At 42.9% G+C, this 17,397-nt stretch overlaps 2 protein-coding genes across 5 annotated transcripts in view; both read left to right on the top strand.

Moving 5' to 3' along the window:
• mfng (MFNG O-fucosylpeptide 3-beta-N-acetylglucosaminyltransferase) overlaps window positions 1-17,397 on the top strand; it is a 513,815-nt gene that overhangs the window by 129,951 nt on the left and 366,467 nt on the right. The window contains exon 9 of one of the 4 annotated variants that reach the window (XR_012593372.1): window positions 9,252-9,334. The exons of 1 other annotated variant lie outside the window; for it this stretch is intronic. The gene's annotated coding sequence lies outside the window, so the exon portion shown is untranslated. Of the gene's footprint in view, window positions 1-9,194; window positions 9,222-9,251; window positions 9,335-17,397 lie in introns of those variants that run through there. 2 more of the 4 variants (XR_012593373.1, XR_012593374.1) reach the window with 2 other exon arrangements.
• Window positions 1-17,397, top strand: part of LOC141765073 (protein phosphatase 1 regulatory subunit 29-like) — a 266,436-nt gene that overhangs the window by 27,596 nt on the left and 221,443 nt on the right. The gene's annotated exons all lie outside the window — the stretch shown is intronic.

The raw sequence follows: 17,397 nt of genomic DNA, 5'->3' as shown, positions 1-17,397 counted from the left end.
GGTTAGGTTTAGGAAAAGATCGTGGATTGAGTTAAAATATGTTTGTTATGTAACTCACAGGATATTTCAGCCTGCTTCAGTCCAGACTGAAATATCTCAACATCTACTGGAGGGATTGCCACGACATTTTTCCCCAGACATCCACGGTACCCGGAGGATGAATTCTAATGACTTTCAATCTCCTGACTTTTCCTCTCGCACCAACATGAGGTTGACATTTTGTTATTTACAGAAATATAATAGAAAAAAAAAACTATTGAATGGATGCCACGAAATATGGTTCCAGACATCAATGTTTCCCTCGGGGTAAAGTGGAATAACTCTGTTGAATGTTGACTTGGTGACTTTGTGTTTAGTGCTCATTATTAACTTTTAGCATACTAACATGCTAAACTAAGATGGTGAATATTTAAATCATTATACATCAGCATGCTAACATTGTCATTGGAAGCATGTTAACATGCTGATGTTTGCATTCAGCCGAAAGCACGACTCTGTCTATGTACAGCCTCACAGAGCCGCTAGACAGGATGTAGACTTGTTTAAAGTCTTCACCCAGTATCTGGATTCGTCAGCAGTCCAACAAGGAGGATCAGCCACATCTAGCTGCAGTGAGGTACGAAGCTGAAGAGACGCCGAGGGGCTGCAGAAAACATCGTCGAAACAAAGCAAACAATCACAACACAAATTAATTGGGTGACCGAAACCAAATGAAGAAGTTAATACAAGAGAGGACAGAGCACAAACAACAAAATGTAAGAGTAATTGAGAAGGCAAATAAAATCAATCAATCAATCAACATGATTTGTATAGCCCTTTACAACAACCAAAAGATACCCAAAGTGCTTTACATTAGCATCTAAATAAAAACGTCTTGAGCTTAGATTTAAAAAGTCCTAGGTCAGTGACAGGTTGTATATCAGGGGGGGAACTTGTTCCATAGTTTAGGAGCAGCGACAGCAAAAGCACGATCACCCCACAGCTTATACCGCGACCTCGGGTTGACCAGATGACCACCAAGCCCCGTTATGCTCACGGAGAGTTAAAATCTCTGACAAATAAGGTGGGGCGAGGCCCGTTAATGGCTTTAAAAACAAACATCAAGAGCTTAAAATGCATTCTAAAGCAAACTAGAAGCCAGTGGAGTGAGTAAAGTACGGTGGGTAATGTGTTCACGTCTGGAAGGGTTAGTTCAAAAGCGAGACCAACATACAGTGCATTACAATAATCAAGTCTCGAGCTAATAAAGGCGTGAATTGCCTTCTTAAGATCGTGCCGATTGAGGAAGGGCTTGTAAAGCATTGTAAAATGTAAAGCATCATGCAGGGGGGGTTAGATTATTAGAGAAAAAAAAATATTCTATTTTTTATAATAATTTGTTGTTGATTTTGTTTCCTTTTTATCAGTAAAATCAGTCGAGGTTGGTCTAAATTTAGGACTTGGGATCCTCATGGAAGGGGACAGGGTCAGGTGTGTTTGTTACGCTGCAGATGAGTGAAGGATTGAATTGTATTGAAAGGCCCCGAGGCCACTGGAGGGTTTTATATTTTCTGGAGCTGTCCGCGGTGCTGAACAAAGATCGAGGCGAGCTGAAGCCAGCAGCAGGTCTGTGTGCTCTGAACGCCACGTTGCTGGAGAGAGAGAGAGAGAGAGAGAGAGAGAGAGAGAGAGAGAGAGAGAGAGAGAGAGAGAGAGAGAGAGAGAGAGAAACAGAAACAAAGCGCCCAAGGCTGTTTCACTTGGGCTTAGTGTTGAGCTGTGTCTACAGATGTAAGCCTTTTTCCTGTAATTTGATGTCACAACTGAGCAGAAGGTTGAATAGTAACAAACAGTTTTTATTTGTCATCTTTGAAAATAACGTGTCTCTTTTTGCCATTTCATTCAACGTATAATTGGCTAAGTGGCTCCTTCTCAGTGCGGAAACTTTGATTTGTTTAGGTGTGTGTCCGGTTTGTACGCTCACAGAATAAAGTCAGCGAGCCGGCATGTTTGTGAAAAAATGGCTCGAGGCTATTTGACGTCAGAGGGGCTTTGGAAAGGTTCCTAGCCAGCTGGGGACTGTTTCATGGTCACACAGATTCAGTTTAGAATTCTCTGTTTTTCAGGGATGTCACTGGGTATTTTCTGGAGATATTTACAGAATAAAATCAATATCAGAGGTTACGTGTCTCTTGTATTCCCATTTTTATGAATGAATTTTATAGTATGATGCTAGTAATTAGAAAAGTTTTACAACTTCTATTTTTGGTAACACTTTGTTTTACAGGTCCGCAAATATTGCTGCCAAATTACCCCAATATTTACCTCAAAATGTATAAAAATGACTTTATTATAAACATTATTTAATATATCCTGAAATAGAGGTGGAAAACCAAAACTAATGGAAAACACTTCTGTTCAGGCACAAATCTCCCCATTGTGTGACTTATCACAAATCACAAATTTGCCTCAGGGGGCTTTACAATCTGTACAGGATACAACACCCTCTGACCGTTACAGTGCAGACCTCTCATCGGACAAAAAATAATACGTATAATGTGAACATATGTGAGAAGGTGGATCCAGGAGGATGTCAAGCAGCTTCCCTCCGTTGCCAAACAGATAGAGCCAGAGCAACACAACCTCCTCTCCACACCGAATAGATAGAGCCAGACCCAGAGCAACACAACCTCCTCTCCACGCCAGATAGATAGAGCCAGAGCAACACAACCTCCTCTCCACGCCGAATATAGAACCAGACCCAGAGCAACACGACCTCCTCGCCACACCAGATAGGTAGAGCCAGAGCAACACAACCTCCTCTCAACGCCGAATAGATAGAGCCAGACCCAGAGCAACATGACCTCCTCTCCACGCCGAATAGATAGAGCCAGACCCAGAGCAACATGACCTCCTCTCCACGCCGAATAGATAGAGCCAGACCCAGAGCAACATGACCTCCTCTCCATGCCGAATAGATAGAGCCAGACCCAGAGCAACACGACCTCCTCTCCACGCCAGATAGGTAGAGCCAGAGCAACACAACCTCCTCTCCACGCCAAATAGATAGCGCAAGACCCAGAGCAACACAACCTCCTCTCCACGCCAGATAGATAGAGCCAGAGCAACACAACCTCCTCTCCACCATGGATCCTAGAGAGAGGACCATATTTTGGTTTTTAATTCACAGTTGCTATTTGCTTTAAACGTATGTTACCCATGCAAATAAGCCCTCTTGGACTTTTATTGTCTACAAAAATGTCACCTGGTAGCTAATGTCATGATTCAGGGAGATTTTTTTTTAAAGAAATTTCAAATAAGTTATTTGCTAATTATCATCTATTCATCAGCAGACATGGAAATAAAGCATATCATTTAACTTTGTATTCTTTTTTCCTGGAAATCTATTAAATAAATTACCAGCTATTTATTACTGCTTATTGGGAAATCACAGAATATAATTATTAAATAATGTTTATAATAGATATAAAATAATAATAATAAAAGTCCAGAGTCAAGTCCAAAGTCAAGACCGCCAAACACAGTCATTTTCGAATCATTTCGAGGTAAATATTCGGGGTAATTTGGCAGTAATTCCAAAGAAATTTCAAATAGGTAACTTGCTAATTATCACTTAATTACCATGAAATTTGCGGACCTGTAAAATGAAGTGTTACCCTAGTTTCTTGTGAGGTTAAATCCTAGTGTCAGAGCAACAAAGCCAGATGATATGAGGCAGTTTAGGGCCAATCAGTGGTTATCACAGCTCAAAACTGCCATGCCTCTCTTTGTGGATTCAGTATATTCTGCTAATAGACGCCCTGGTTTCCACACACAGTCCAAACACACTCGGGCTCAGGTGGACTTGAGACTTCTAACTGCCCACAGGGATGATTGTGAGTGTCTGCATGTCAGCGTTAGCACTGTGACGGACTGGTGGCCTGTCCAAAGTGTCTCTCTGCATTTCACTAAATAGGCTTTAGCTGCCCACGACCCACTTATGAAAAAAGAGAAGGAAAGGATAAGTTGGAAGAGACTATATGAATAAAATGAAGGGTGATGTTCTGAAAAGTTTCCCGGCCTAACTGGAGCGTTCACAGCTGAGTGTGAATGTGTCTCTGTCCGAGGCGCTGAAGCTCTTCACGGCCAGATGAGCTCAGCTTTGCAGACATCTGTCCGTGGTGCTGAAATCCAGCGGCGAGCTCTCAGCCACGAGACAAGCAGCCACAGATGTGGCCAGTTAGAGCGTGAACAGGGAAGCCTTGAAAGCCTGCTGGAAAGAAAAAAATATGCTACTCTTAAGTGTGTGAGCAAGTTTTAGCTCTTTACAGTAACTACAAATGTATATATACTCGATACATTTGCAGGCTGAATATGTACTATATGGCATCACAGTTATTTTTAACAAGTTGATCTCATTTTAATTACCTTCTGATCACATCTGCTTCGCTCATTCTTGACTACTCTCCTCAAATATGTGTATTTTATTATAAATTTGTCTTAGTGTTCAATGTTTTATACACATTTGGAGACAATGGGCCCCGGGGCATAGACATGCAAAAGGCCCCACCACCTCTCCTCCATACAGTAGGAGAAAAATACACAGACTTTATAGTTATTTAACCCCTTTTGGTGGTTGTTTTGTGTCTCTTTTTGTCGTCGTTACGCATCTCTCTGTGGTTTTGTGTCTCTTCGTAGACATTTTGTGTCTCTTTGTGGTTGTTCTGGATCTCTTTGTAGTTATTTTGGTCTTTTTGTGTCTCTTTAAAGTCATTTTATGTGTCTTTGAGTGACATTTGTAGGTGAAAGCCAGGGACACTTTGAGCCCCTGGACCTGTCCCCGGTAGACCCGTTCAGTAATCCATCCATATCTATATGCTGCTGCTATGACATTCCTGTAAATCAGGACCACCTCTTAAAGTTTCTAAAGACTTAATCGCAACATTTTCTTGTTATTAAAACATCTGGGTAATGGAGTAGATCCAATTTTCGTCATGCAGCTGCCATCACTAATACAATAATGACAACTTAAGCAAATTAATACCAGTAGACTGTTGCAGTAAATTGGTTAAAATATACAAAACCACTGGTGTGGTCATTTAAAGTTAACATATTTTGGCGGTAATAACACAGGATTGTATTCATAGTAAATTTACACTTACATTCAAATTAACTAAGAACAGCATTTATTTTTAATAATAAGGTCTCGCTTTCAGTTCCTCAGTATCCATGGGTGTCCTTTTATGAGACTGCTACCTGCTCACATATTGAAAAACGTCGTGGTTAAAAGCACCAGTGAAATGTCTAAAAGTTAGATGCTCCCATGCATTTCATTTTGCCTGAGAGACAAAGTCTTCCAATGCAATCTCAGCCATCAGGAGACGAACGAGGACAGAGCCGAGGCAGAGGAGTATTTCCACGGCTTGATACATATATGAAGAGGGAAACATAAACTCCAGTCCTGTCGGGTTAAATCTTCCTGCCCTCTCCTCTCCGTCCTCTCCACTTCTGTCAGCCCTCATTCTAGTTTGTTTGTGAGGAATTCGAGGTTGTTTGCTGTTATGCATCTAAAGGCACATATTCTACCAGTGTGTGTGTGTGTGTGTGTGTGTGTGTGTTTGATGAATGAACAGGAACAATACATTTGACAGCAATTGTGGCTTTGTCTCAGACTTTGTCCTGTTCGAGTGCACACGTTTCTTTTGTTTGCATCCCTCTTTTTGTTTAAGTGATTCCAAGTGAGTGTGTGGCTGTAACTCTGTGTGTGTGTGTGTGTGTGTGTGTGTGTGTGTGTGTGTGTGTAAGTTGCGTCTGCATGGCTTTATGCTCCAGTTCGATCTGTATGTGAATCCTTGCCAAGCCACAGATATAAATAAACCATATAGCTGTGGCTGAGACGAGGCTCGCGCTCTGGCAGATGTAGCTGACAGCTGAAGTGTGCCTCTTACATGCAGCCATTTTGCTTTCTTGAAATGTGTGTGTGTGTGTGTGTGTGAGTGACGGGGGCTTTAAGCATTTAAGTAAAAATCTGTATTCTTTGCAACTGTGCCTCAGCCTAAATTAAGTGAAGGCTCACACACACACACACACACACACACACGGAAAATAAACATCCAAGTACTGACATGTTTTCTCAGTACTGCAAGACTGCAAATGTGTTGCTCCTGGATTCATCTCCAGCAGGAGCGTGTGCTCAGCAGTGTGCGGCTTGCTGAATATTCAGTGCTAAACACTTTATTATTAGTCTGCTAACTCATCTGTACCTGCCAAAGACGCACACATGGAAATCAACCGAGTGGAGTGAAGCTCTGGGCTCTGCTGCTGAAGCCGCACTTGGCATTTGAAAGGACAGTTGGTGTTGGTGTCAGACTGTTGAACAGCTGAAACACCTCATGTTCGTTAGTTTTATTACTCTCGGTTTCTTTTATATTTTTGATGTTCTTTCAATCACCGTTTCAGAAGTAAGAGTCCTCATCTGAGACTTTATTAAAGTTCTTATTTAAGTTCTGCTGACACCAAAACATAAGTAAAGCAAAATAATGATGGCAATCTGTGAGAGGTAATCTGTGGAGCTTTACCTCGACTTTTGCTTAATGCAGCCGTACATTCTTGGCTCTACATGCATCCAGTGTCTTTTCAAAATAATCCTCCAACGTATAGGTTTACTACTTTCACATCAGGGACCCGGATCCGAGTACACTTGTCCACAAAGTCCATTAATTAGTGTGAACGCTCCGTACCGTACTCGGGCACGGTTCGTTGATGCGTACCCGAGTCCACTTGAAGAGGTGGTCTGGAGAACGGATCATGTGTACTCGGGTACGGTTCGCATCAGGTGTGAAAGCCGACTGTACCGAAACATGAAAGTGGACCGTTATTTAACGCGAGTAACGTTAGCAGTTAGCGAGTAGTTTAGAAAGGGCGGTCTTTTTTCCACACCGCTGGTCTCCTCCGAAATCCGTATACATATAAAACTGTTTCATATCTATGTCTGTATCTGAGCGCATCATGCACCGATCTCATCCTCTGAACCGCACGGCCGTGGATGATACAGCAGGAAGGCCGGCGAGAGGGTCCGTAAAATATAGACAATAGGCGCTGGTGTCGGGCGATGTTTGTTATTTTATTTAGCTGATTTAATGGTCTGTCTGCGAAGAACGAGGGACGAGGGGAAATACAAGTATAATTCGGCTAAACCAGAGTTGGTGATTGTTGGAAAGACTAACGACGACAGTTTTGATGATTTTTATTTTGTTTCTGTCGAGTTTGAATGAAGTGTTTTACGATGCTCCGCCACTAGAAGAAGAAGAAACTGGCATCTCTCCAGCAACCAGTTCACACTCAGTACTTGGTCCATGCAGGGTCGTACAATCATACTCGGGCACCGTACCGATCAACCTAATGTGAAAACGCCCTGAGCTTTTGGGTTTACTTGGTTATGTTTAGGCATCGAAACTACTTTGGGTTAAAAAGAAGTGAGATGCTCAGCTGTCTCCGCCAGTCACTTGTTTACTTTATCTGTCAGCTGTTCCATGCTGTGCTGTAGATTTGAGGCTTTACATGGGGATATCCATAAGAGCTGTTGGGAATCTACAATATGGAGCAGTGAAGGAGCTGAAAGCTGCGCAGCACTGCAGACTGGGAGGTTGATTCTCAGTGAGATTTGCAGTTGTTTCCACCTTCGGGGAGACATTTCATTAACCATTTTATATGGAACTATAACTATCTGTCATTTCATAAAGGGCATTTCTTTGGGCAAAGAAGGTCTGTCTGGCTTCTCTTTCTCTCCCCCCTCCCTCTGTTCATTTGAGTTCTCTTTCCTTCTGCGAGGGCGATACTAGCTGCTGTCTGACATTTACACTGTTTTGACAGAGACAACACCTAAGCACACGCACACACACACACACACACACACACACACACACACACACACAGCAACCCCCAACACACAGAGCTGTCATGGTCTTATCTCAGGTACATAATTGATAGAGACCAATTCAGAGCCATAGACGGACAACGTTAGTGACACGAAGATGAGCACACACACACCGAATACAGAGTAGGTTTCACCTCCATGCTACTGTGTGTGTGTGTGTGTGTGTGTGTGTGCGTGTGTGTGTGTGTGTGTGTGTGTGTGTGTGTACTTCCTGACATCCTGCATTAAGCAGAGGCCAGGTCTTGGGCACACAGAGATGTGTGAGTCACACTGATTAGTCAGACCTGCACCGGGCTGTGAAAGCAGCCGAGCCGTTTGCCTAGTTTGTATGCTGTGCATGTGTGTGTGTGCGTGTGTGTGTGTGTGGGCTTGTGTATGATGGGCAGGTAGAGTATTAGCCTGCGAGGAGCTAGGTCCTTGTTAGCAGGCATCTGGCAAGCAGGTAGATGTAGAGTGACAGAAAGGTTCACGGCATTCTCACACACACACACACACACACAGACACACACACACGCACGCACACACACACGCACACCTCTCTTGCTTGAATGCAGAACTAACGGACAGGTGGACACATACAAAGCAATGGCTCATTCACAGGTGTTACTACATACTGGGATGTGAATCATACTTTTTATACATTCTGTCTTATCTAAAGTTTTACATTTCTACATATTCATGACTCACTTGCTTTGTTCAGCTTGTTTCCGCTGGAATGTGATGTAGTGACGATGCATGGAGGTGGTGTAGGATTTGGTTCCATACTGTATCTGCCCAAGTTTGGGTCCAAAGCCCCAAAATAATAGAGGACATTGGCAGTCATAATTTCATGTTTTAGTTACTTAAACATGCATTACTATCAGGGCTGGGTATCGTTACTCGATGCCTTTAGAGGGGACTTATCATGAAAAACTCAGTGCTCCTGCTCATACATCTGGGTATCTGGAGTGCCTATCAACCCACAAACTGTGAAATGGAACAACCCGGTCAGTTTTTTGTGGGCTGCCTCGATCAGAGAACGTGTGATTCAACAAGCCATTCAGATTTGGCTGCACAAGGCACCCTTTAGCGCCGGTATGCAAGGCACCAGGCTTTCCATTAACTATAATGTAAACACATCCACCTGATTTGACTGTTATCAGGTTATTAAATAGGAATTATTAGTCAATTGAAGGAAACTGGGTATGGGTTATTAGGAGTCTACTGCGCCATAAAAGTGAAAGTGAAACTTAAAAGCAACACGTTAACATGTTGTAAAACTGAATGAAACGTCACGTAGGTTAAGGCAACAAAACTACAACTTCTTTAGGTTTAGGCAATACAACTACAACTTTAGGTTTAGGCAATACAACTACAACTACTTTAGGTTTAGGCAATAAAACTACAACTTCTTTAGGTTTAGGCAACAAAACAACAACAAACACAAGGCTTTCTTTCATCCAGGAGACCACTGTTGGTGTCCCGTGCATTAAGTTCCACTTTCACGTTACAATCAGCTGTTTGTTCGTGTTCACAACGTTCAGTTTCATTTTCAGTTTACAAATGTAGTAGTTTTAAGCCCAACCATGTAGTTTTATCTAAAACCTAACTAAGTGGTTTTGTTGCCTAAACCTAAAGTGATGCCAAGGGGCCCATAAAGCTGGCCAGTTCAGTCTGCTCTCAGCTTCCCAATCGTCTCCTGGATTTAATTGGTTTGGTTTGTCTTTTGTTTCAGCATCCGACATCTTCATGCACTATTCTCTACTTACCTCACCTGCATCACTGATTTTACAGATTTCTCACACACCATTGAATCATTTCTGTAAATAATTTCATTTAATAAATCATTTCATTTTTTGACCTTACATGTGCTCCCTGTCATTCTTTGTCTGAATCGTCTGAATGGAGCAAGTTCATGAAAAGGTCTCATTATGAAAGCATGTCCAGGAATACAGTTTGGCCGTTCGCATTAGCATTCATGCTGTCACGCGATGGCGCACTGCAGTGTTGACTTTGTGCCTTTGAAGGAATGTAACAGTGGAACCAGACACTCGCACATTACTTGGCTCTCGACGCCGCGCCATCTGTGCCCATTAGAAGCTGCGACATTCCTCCCGGAGGCCTCGCAGGAATAGTGATGGAAGCGAGGGGTTGACCCAGCCAAGTTCTGCCGGAGTGTGAAGACTTCCCCCGGGGCTCGGTCTGACAGCCAGTCCCTTGTCTGGCTCTTGGTCTCCGAGGCCTCTGAAGGAAGAAAGACGAGGAATTGGAGGGAATGTTTGAGCAGAAAAGCAGTTTTCTGAACTTATTTGACTTTTCTAGCTGAGTGAAAATAACAGTGAAGGTCTGTAACTGCTTGTTATCCACACGATGATCCACATATCAATAGTGAGGTCATAGAAAAAATAGTGTGTTTCTCTCAGGGTCACCAAGCTGTTAATTTAAATCCTAGTAGTACAGTACTACATATCAATGTATAATTAAGACACTTGGAGGCTGCACAACTAGCTGCACAGCCCGGTCTCACCAAATAGCGTATGGATGACAGGACGTCATTTCGCATGCAATAACAACGTCGCTCTTGCTTTTGACGTCCGAACCACCTCAGCTGGCCCCTTTCGACGCGAAAGAGCAGCGACTCTACTCCGAGCTCCCTCTGGATGTCTCAACACCTCACCCTATCTCTAAGGCTGAGCCCAGCCACCCCACGAAGGAACCTAATTTTGTCCGCTTGTTTCCGCGATCTCATTCTTTCGGTCACTACCCAAAGCTCATGACGATAGGTGAGGGTTTGAATTTGTGTCAAATCAATTTACAAACTAACTGACACACAGCTAAGCTTGGCTGGGGTAATATCCAGCGTAGGAGTGCTGGTTCGTTTCTAGGGCTCTAGGCAAAGTACTACAACGATGCTCTAAAGTGTGGTGGTATGTGTGCTCTGTACTTGACGGGTACTTACAGTCAGTGTACGATGCACAGAGAGTGGGATGAATGGCGTGTCAGAGCTTCCTGGAGGGCCCAGCCTGTGGAGTTGAAATTATTAAGGGACTGTTTGTAACTTCTTACACGTATAAATCAATCCGGGTCGGTGTCCCATGCGCGCTCGCGTGTGGCTACACTGTTCAGACAAGACTCCAACACAAACTACACGGAAGCACCAAAACCTCTTGGTTGTATCTAGTGAAGCCCGTCTGTTAAACAGTGTTGGCCGCGGTCGGAGGATGCGGGGGAGACCGTAGCTTTGGTCTCCAGGACCGGAGTCTCTGCTGTACTCCGCTCCTCTGCCTGCCTTCACTCACACACCGTGCTCGTTCTCACTCTTTCGCTCCACCTCTGACATGCATGCTGCTCACTACACACTGCAGAAGAGTTAGTAGCTCTGAGAATATCTAGTGAATGTTCAGTGGACGTTTGTGCAGAAATAACTGCTGCAGCTCCTCCAGACCAACAGAGGTTTCCCGTGTCTTGTGAAGTGACGGGGCTCCGCAGAGAGAAACGTTATCGTCTCCGACCAAAACTCCGGTGTCTCCCCTGTTCCCTCCGGCCGCGGTCGGGAGGCTGAGGCAGGAAAAGCCAACACTAGGATCAGCATTGATTCATGAAGACCTTCGTCTGGTCAGCTAACATTACTGCCAAGCAGCTGAAATATAGAGTGATATTGTGCTTTTAGCTGACGTGTGTCGCCTCACTGTTTTAAGCGATGCTCCTTCATGTCTATGTAGAGCGAGCACAAGCGCAAGCAACAGGACGCTGACTTTAGTTGACTTAACGGACACAGTGTGTCGCTGTTAACAAGCAATTTCTGATTCTTACAAACAGTCCCTTTAATGTGAGGATTTTATGTTTTGTTTGAATGCCTTCAGATTTTGCTCTGTTGGTTGCACCATCAGTGGAATCATCTTGCGCTCTCAGAACTTGCGACAGACATTTTTCACTATTTTTTAAATTCTATGAGTAAAAGATGAAGATTATTTGAAAAATATTGATGAAATAATGTTTCATTAAATTATTGAAACCCCAAATCTCTGCTTTTATGTTACGAATCTATAGCACCGGCTTAGTAGACTGCTCTCTACAACAATCAAATAACTGGGTAGCAATATGAGTAACAATAGCTGTTTTGAGAGCTACAAATTATCTGCCATCTGGAGGGTTTGACAGGGTAAAATTATAGTTTTACAGTGTATATCTACCCTGTGAAATATTTGTCTGCAGTATTGATGCAGGAAGAGGAGACTACAATTGCTGCAGTTCTACTGTATCGGTACAGAGAGTAACACTTTAACCTCACGGTGGTTTGAAGAGATAAGAAAATCAAAATGCATTTCATTTTGTAGGAGCGTCACTTTTATGGCCGTGAACAGTACTTCCTCTGTGCTAACAATCAGCTCTCAATATGTATACCATACAGTAGTTCCCCTTCCTCTGTCCTCTGTCAGACTCGCACTAGACTCACAACCAAGAAATGAACATGCAATGAACCATGTCGAGATCAAAGACTGGGTATAAGGATAAAAACGTATCTCTCTGTATGTAACTACAACGTTTTAAAAAAGTGTCACTGTCCATTTTCACAATATCCTTCACATTCTTGCATCTTTGCAACATAAGCAGCAGCAAAACAACACCACAGAAAACAACTGCAAAAACGTATTCTAGACGTGAATAAAAAGTTCTCCGACATAGTCAGAGGTCAGTAAACTTCCCAACAGTGCAGTGCTGCAGGGCTGCTACATTGAATTGTATTGAATTATGCAGGTATTCATGATGTTTCCAGCCCCCCGTGTGGCTGTATGTGTGTGAGTTTGTGTGTCTGCATACTCATCGCAGCAGGTGGTGACATTTTAAACAGTAAACAAACACAAGCTAGTTGGTTGATTTCTGTCCTTGACGGAGCTGCGGAGAGAATACCTCTTTGACATTTTGTGGTTTCCCACCATGGAAACTGATTTCACTGTTCCAGAGGCCCCTCGACACTCACACAGGTGTTGTGAGTTATTATGGACTAAATTTCTTCTCTGGTTCACATTGCTCGGAGCTAACACTGGGAATTTGCCGAGGCCATTAAACCCCATGTAGTAATAAGAGTAATAAAGGTGCAAGTTGCCTTTACAGCTGGGACGAAATGGCCCAGCCACAGAGAAAGCAGCCTGTATACACACCCTCACAGCCGGCTCTCTGGAAGTTCAGACTGAATTATAAGTGTTTACTAAGTGGAGATTCAAGCCGGACTAAATGGAAATGGGTTGCACCAGTTCTTACATAGTATAGAGATCAGTTGTTACTAAATATCTCCACTACACCCGCTTCAAATGTTATCGATCTATGGTGTCTACTAGTAGGTTCAGAGGGCCGTTATTATGTATTCACATGGTGGATCGCAGATACAACCTCTTTTGGCCGTGGTAGTTTCTCGTCGGGTCCATCAGGGTGGAGAGACGGGTCAAACAAACACAGGACTTTAACTAAGGGGACCGCTGTTTGTGTCACCTGTGAAATCAAAAGTCTGTGTTGTCTTATTTTACTGTACTTTGTTTTACGTAACTTTAACATTACTTAACTAACGCCACATGTGAGTTACATAACAAACACATTTAAACCCAAACCACAATCTTTTCCTAAACATAACCAAGGAGTTTCGTTAAAGTTGTTTTGTTTAAATTCACAACGTTAGTTTCATTGTTACTGTCACAACGTGAAACCAGGCCAACTCATGAAATACCGTCGATTGGGCATCGGAAACCGACGCACTGAGGCACCCTTTAGAGACAGTACGTGACAAACCGGGCTTTGAACTAACTCCATTATAAACCCATCCATGGCGTTATTCTACGGTCGGAGCAACTGACGTAGTATTAATAGAGTGAAAGTCCGCTAAAGGCGGGAGGGACAAACAAACACAAGACTTTCAACCAAGAGGCCGTTGTACGTTGACTTATTTGGTCACGTCAGTCATTACTCAGTTGACTCGTCGGTATCGCCAGTCCCGCGAGTCGCTAATCAGTGAAGTTAATATCAACCACGACCATTTCCTAACCCCAACTAAGTGGTTTTTGTTGTCTAAACCTAACTTCCTGTGAAAACAGAAGTTTATTTTGAAAGGGCACTATGCATGTAACGAGCGTATATTGACACGCCGTCCCTGGTCCGTCTAAAAGTAAAGCAAGAGCGCTACCCTGTCCGTCGGTCTCCGATGACGAGGGGCACTGATGAAGCGGCACTATTTGACGAGTTGGGAGTGAGAATGTGTTGGGTAGGTGCAGTTTGGCCCATCTGAAGCATTAGGATGGCTGTGATAACCACTGATAACGTCCATTCAATCGGCTGATAACCCACAGCTTACTGAATCAACCAACAAAACTAATGTTAGTTTGCTGATATCTGACCCGTTTAGAGTAAAAAGTAAAAGAGGTTGTATGGGATATGGTGTCTGTTTAATAAAATGGTGTTTAATAATGATGGAAACTGGGAATTACATATCACAAAATACGATTTTATACCAGAGATGTGAACTAAATAACATTAGTTAAGTTAGCATGATTCAAAACTGCATGAATGACTCTGAAATGCACATACTCCTCCGTGTGTGCAATAGAGATTAAATAAAATCATAACTACATTTACAAAAGATTGGCAGTTTTCTGTGGATTCAATCTGTCCAAATCTTTACTATAGATTAGTGTAAAGTTTTGGGGCCACAGCTGCATCTTTGCTCCGTTGGGAGGACGTCCAAAACGCTTCATTCATCTTGAGGTACAGTAGGGACTTCTGGAGGAGTTCAGTGTGATAAATGCTGGAGCTTTGCCATGCGAGTCCTTATAGGTAATTAAAAAAGCAATCTTAAAATCAATTGTAAAATCTACTTAGAACCAGTGTTACAAGCCTAAAACATGCTAAACAGGGAAGATGACCACCAGACCAGTACATAATGAGCTTCAGCCATCAAAAAGGGATGTGATGATGCACTTTCTCTATACCTGAAATGATAAGATGGACCTTAGATTTTAGTTTTATTCCACCGTACTGCACTGGAAAAGTTTCTGATTTCAGCACGAGGCCTTTGTGGCAGATTTCTTTTGCACTTTGCTGAGCAGTGGAAACCATGTGTTGAGGATGAGATAGAGACTATTTGTACATAATATTGGGAGGAAAGTGTTTTCTTTTCAATGACATTATACCGACATCAACTATCGCAACTGCTGAGTCACCGTTATCGATCAAAACCCCGTCCAGGCTGATGGATTATGGTCATTTTGTGCGATGGGCCTGAACATTTCTTACTTACTTTCCCTCGAAATTAAATAATCTAAATTTCCGCACACACACATTTGGCTTCAGATACACACACACACATACATTCTGGCATCATCAGCATGCATGAGCTCGGGTCTTTATAGATCGGTTGATCTGCAAAACTGATGCAAGCGCACCCTCAGACGCCTACATGACTGTATTTGTAATTTGTCTTTTCACATTTGCAACACGCCACCTCTGTTTATCTTCACTTTCTTTCTCTCGCACAGACACACACACACTCGATGCAAACACCTGTTTCACCCGGAACATCTGCAGGGTTAAAGTGTTTACTCTCCCTTCCACGGAGCTGATGATGAATGTCTGATTCCATGGTTTTGAGTAGCAGAGGACATTGTGTAATACAAAACGCCGCGAGCAAAAATAACAGGACGTGACACCTCATAATCTCTGACTCTATTTCAGTGCGGTTCACTTTGACATGGTTTATTGGCATGAAAGTAAAGAATAATGCTGGCAAGATGTCAAGGTAAAAAAATATGAAAAATGTGCACACCATGTCCTCATTTCCCTTCTTGTTTTTGTGCATTTCTGTGTGTTTGTGTTTGTGTTTGTATACGAAAGAGAAATCACTGACTGTGTGTTTCGCGGCTATCTGAATAAAGACTGGGAGAGAAACAGAGGGTGTATATGTGTGTGGAATTGAGACCATTTGTGTTGTGTGTGTGTGTTTATGACAGCAGGGGCAGAGAGCAGAAATCCCATTAACACTATGAGTTTGTTTGGGGGGAAATGAAATAGTTTTTAAAAAGCCTTGTTATCGAGTCGAGCTGGACAATTACCATCTTCCTCACGAAATTGCATCCCAACATCCTTCCACCCTGCTGCCCTCTCTCTCTCTACCTCCTTCATTCGCTTCCAATTTACCTACGAGTATCATCTTCCTCATCTTCGTATAACTCCGTCTCTCCTCTCCTCTCCACTTAGACATTTTTCTCTCCCAGCATCGGCCTTAATTTAATTTTCTGCACCAATAATACTAAGCTAAGGCCTTATCGGCCTGATTTGCGGCCCGCTCTGATAGAAGAAGGCGAGTTTCATTTCGGGGGGCCTTTTTTCCTTAAATCAAAATGGTGGCCTCAGCCGGCTGATGGGAGGAGAAACTGATGGATGGTGGCAGAGACAGAAAAAAAAGAAATCGGCAAATATAAGCTTAGCCCAAAGGAGGAGACACACATATTCACACACACACTCACTGATGCTGCCAAGCGAGGTTCTGGCTGAAGAGAGTGCTAGTAATTGACAGTGCAGGGTGCAGCATCCATCCGTCCATGAACTCCCAACTACAGCCGGTCTATAACAACCTCTCCCTGACCGAGATACCGTCTCGCTACCGCTGCTTTAACCCAGCTGGGATTAGATGATGGGAGAGACTCACGTATCAGTCATACCATATAAATTGGATTTTTACATGCTTTGGAATATAGCAGTGAAACTAAATCCAAAGTCCAATTTAAAAGATTGTGCCGATACCTAACTTAGTCTTATATTGTGCAAAATGAGTTTTGTTAGTAGAGGTTGTATTTGATGGGATTCATTTTACACAGCAAAACTGCAAAACTGTATGGTATATAGCCACAGTAGCAATGCCATGAAGCTATAGTGCAAATCAAAAAGCATGTTACACGCCAGAAAAATGTTGGGAGAAAAGAAAGAGAGACAACTTTGCGCTGACTCTACTTCTTATTTATTCCCTCCGTAAACATTGTAAACATGAGTTTATGGTCTCAATCACTAGTTTCAAGTCTTCTTCAATTGAGCATGATGTTCATTTAGTAGATTATGGTCCCATTTAGAGTCAAATAGACCATAAAAAGCAGGAGATGCTTTAGGGCGGGGCTACCTTGATTGACAGGTCGCTACGACGGCGTTGTTTGTGTTTTCGTCTTAGAACTTTAACCCTTTCACAGTGTGTTTTCATCTCATGAAAGTTTATTGTGACATTTTGGTTGCCTAAAAATGTCTTATTGAGCATTCGGTTGTAGTTAGCTCCACCCTTTTCATGTCACTTCTGGTTGCAAAACACCAAGATGGCGCCAGCCAAAGACTAAGATGGCATCAGCCAAAAAACAAGTTGGTGACGGCCAAAATTGAGGCTTCAAAACCATAGTCCACAAACCAATGGGTGACGTCACGATGACTACGTCCACTTCTTATTTACAGTCTATGGGGAGGAACTGGGGCCACGT

This window comes from Sebastes fasciatus, chromosome 3 (genome assembly GCF_043250625.1).
Source record: "Sebastes fasciatus isolate fSebFas1 chromosome 3, fSebFas1.pri, whole genome shotgun sequence".
Classification (NCBI taxonomy): domain Eukaryota; kingdom Metazoa; phylum Chordata; class Actinopteri; order Perciformes; family Sebastidae; genus Sebastes; species Sebastes fasciatus.
Note: the sequence above shows the minus strand (reverse complement) of the source record. Positions and strands in the feature narration are given on the sequence as shown.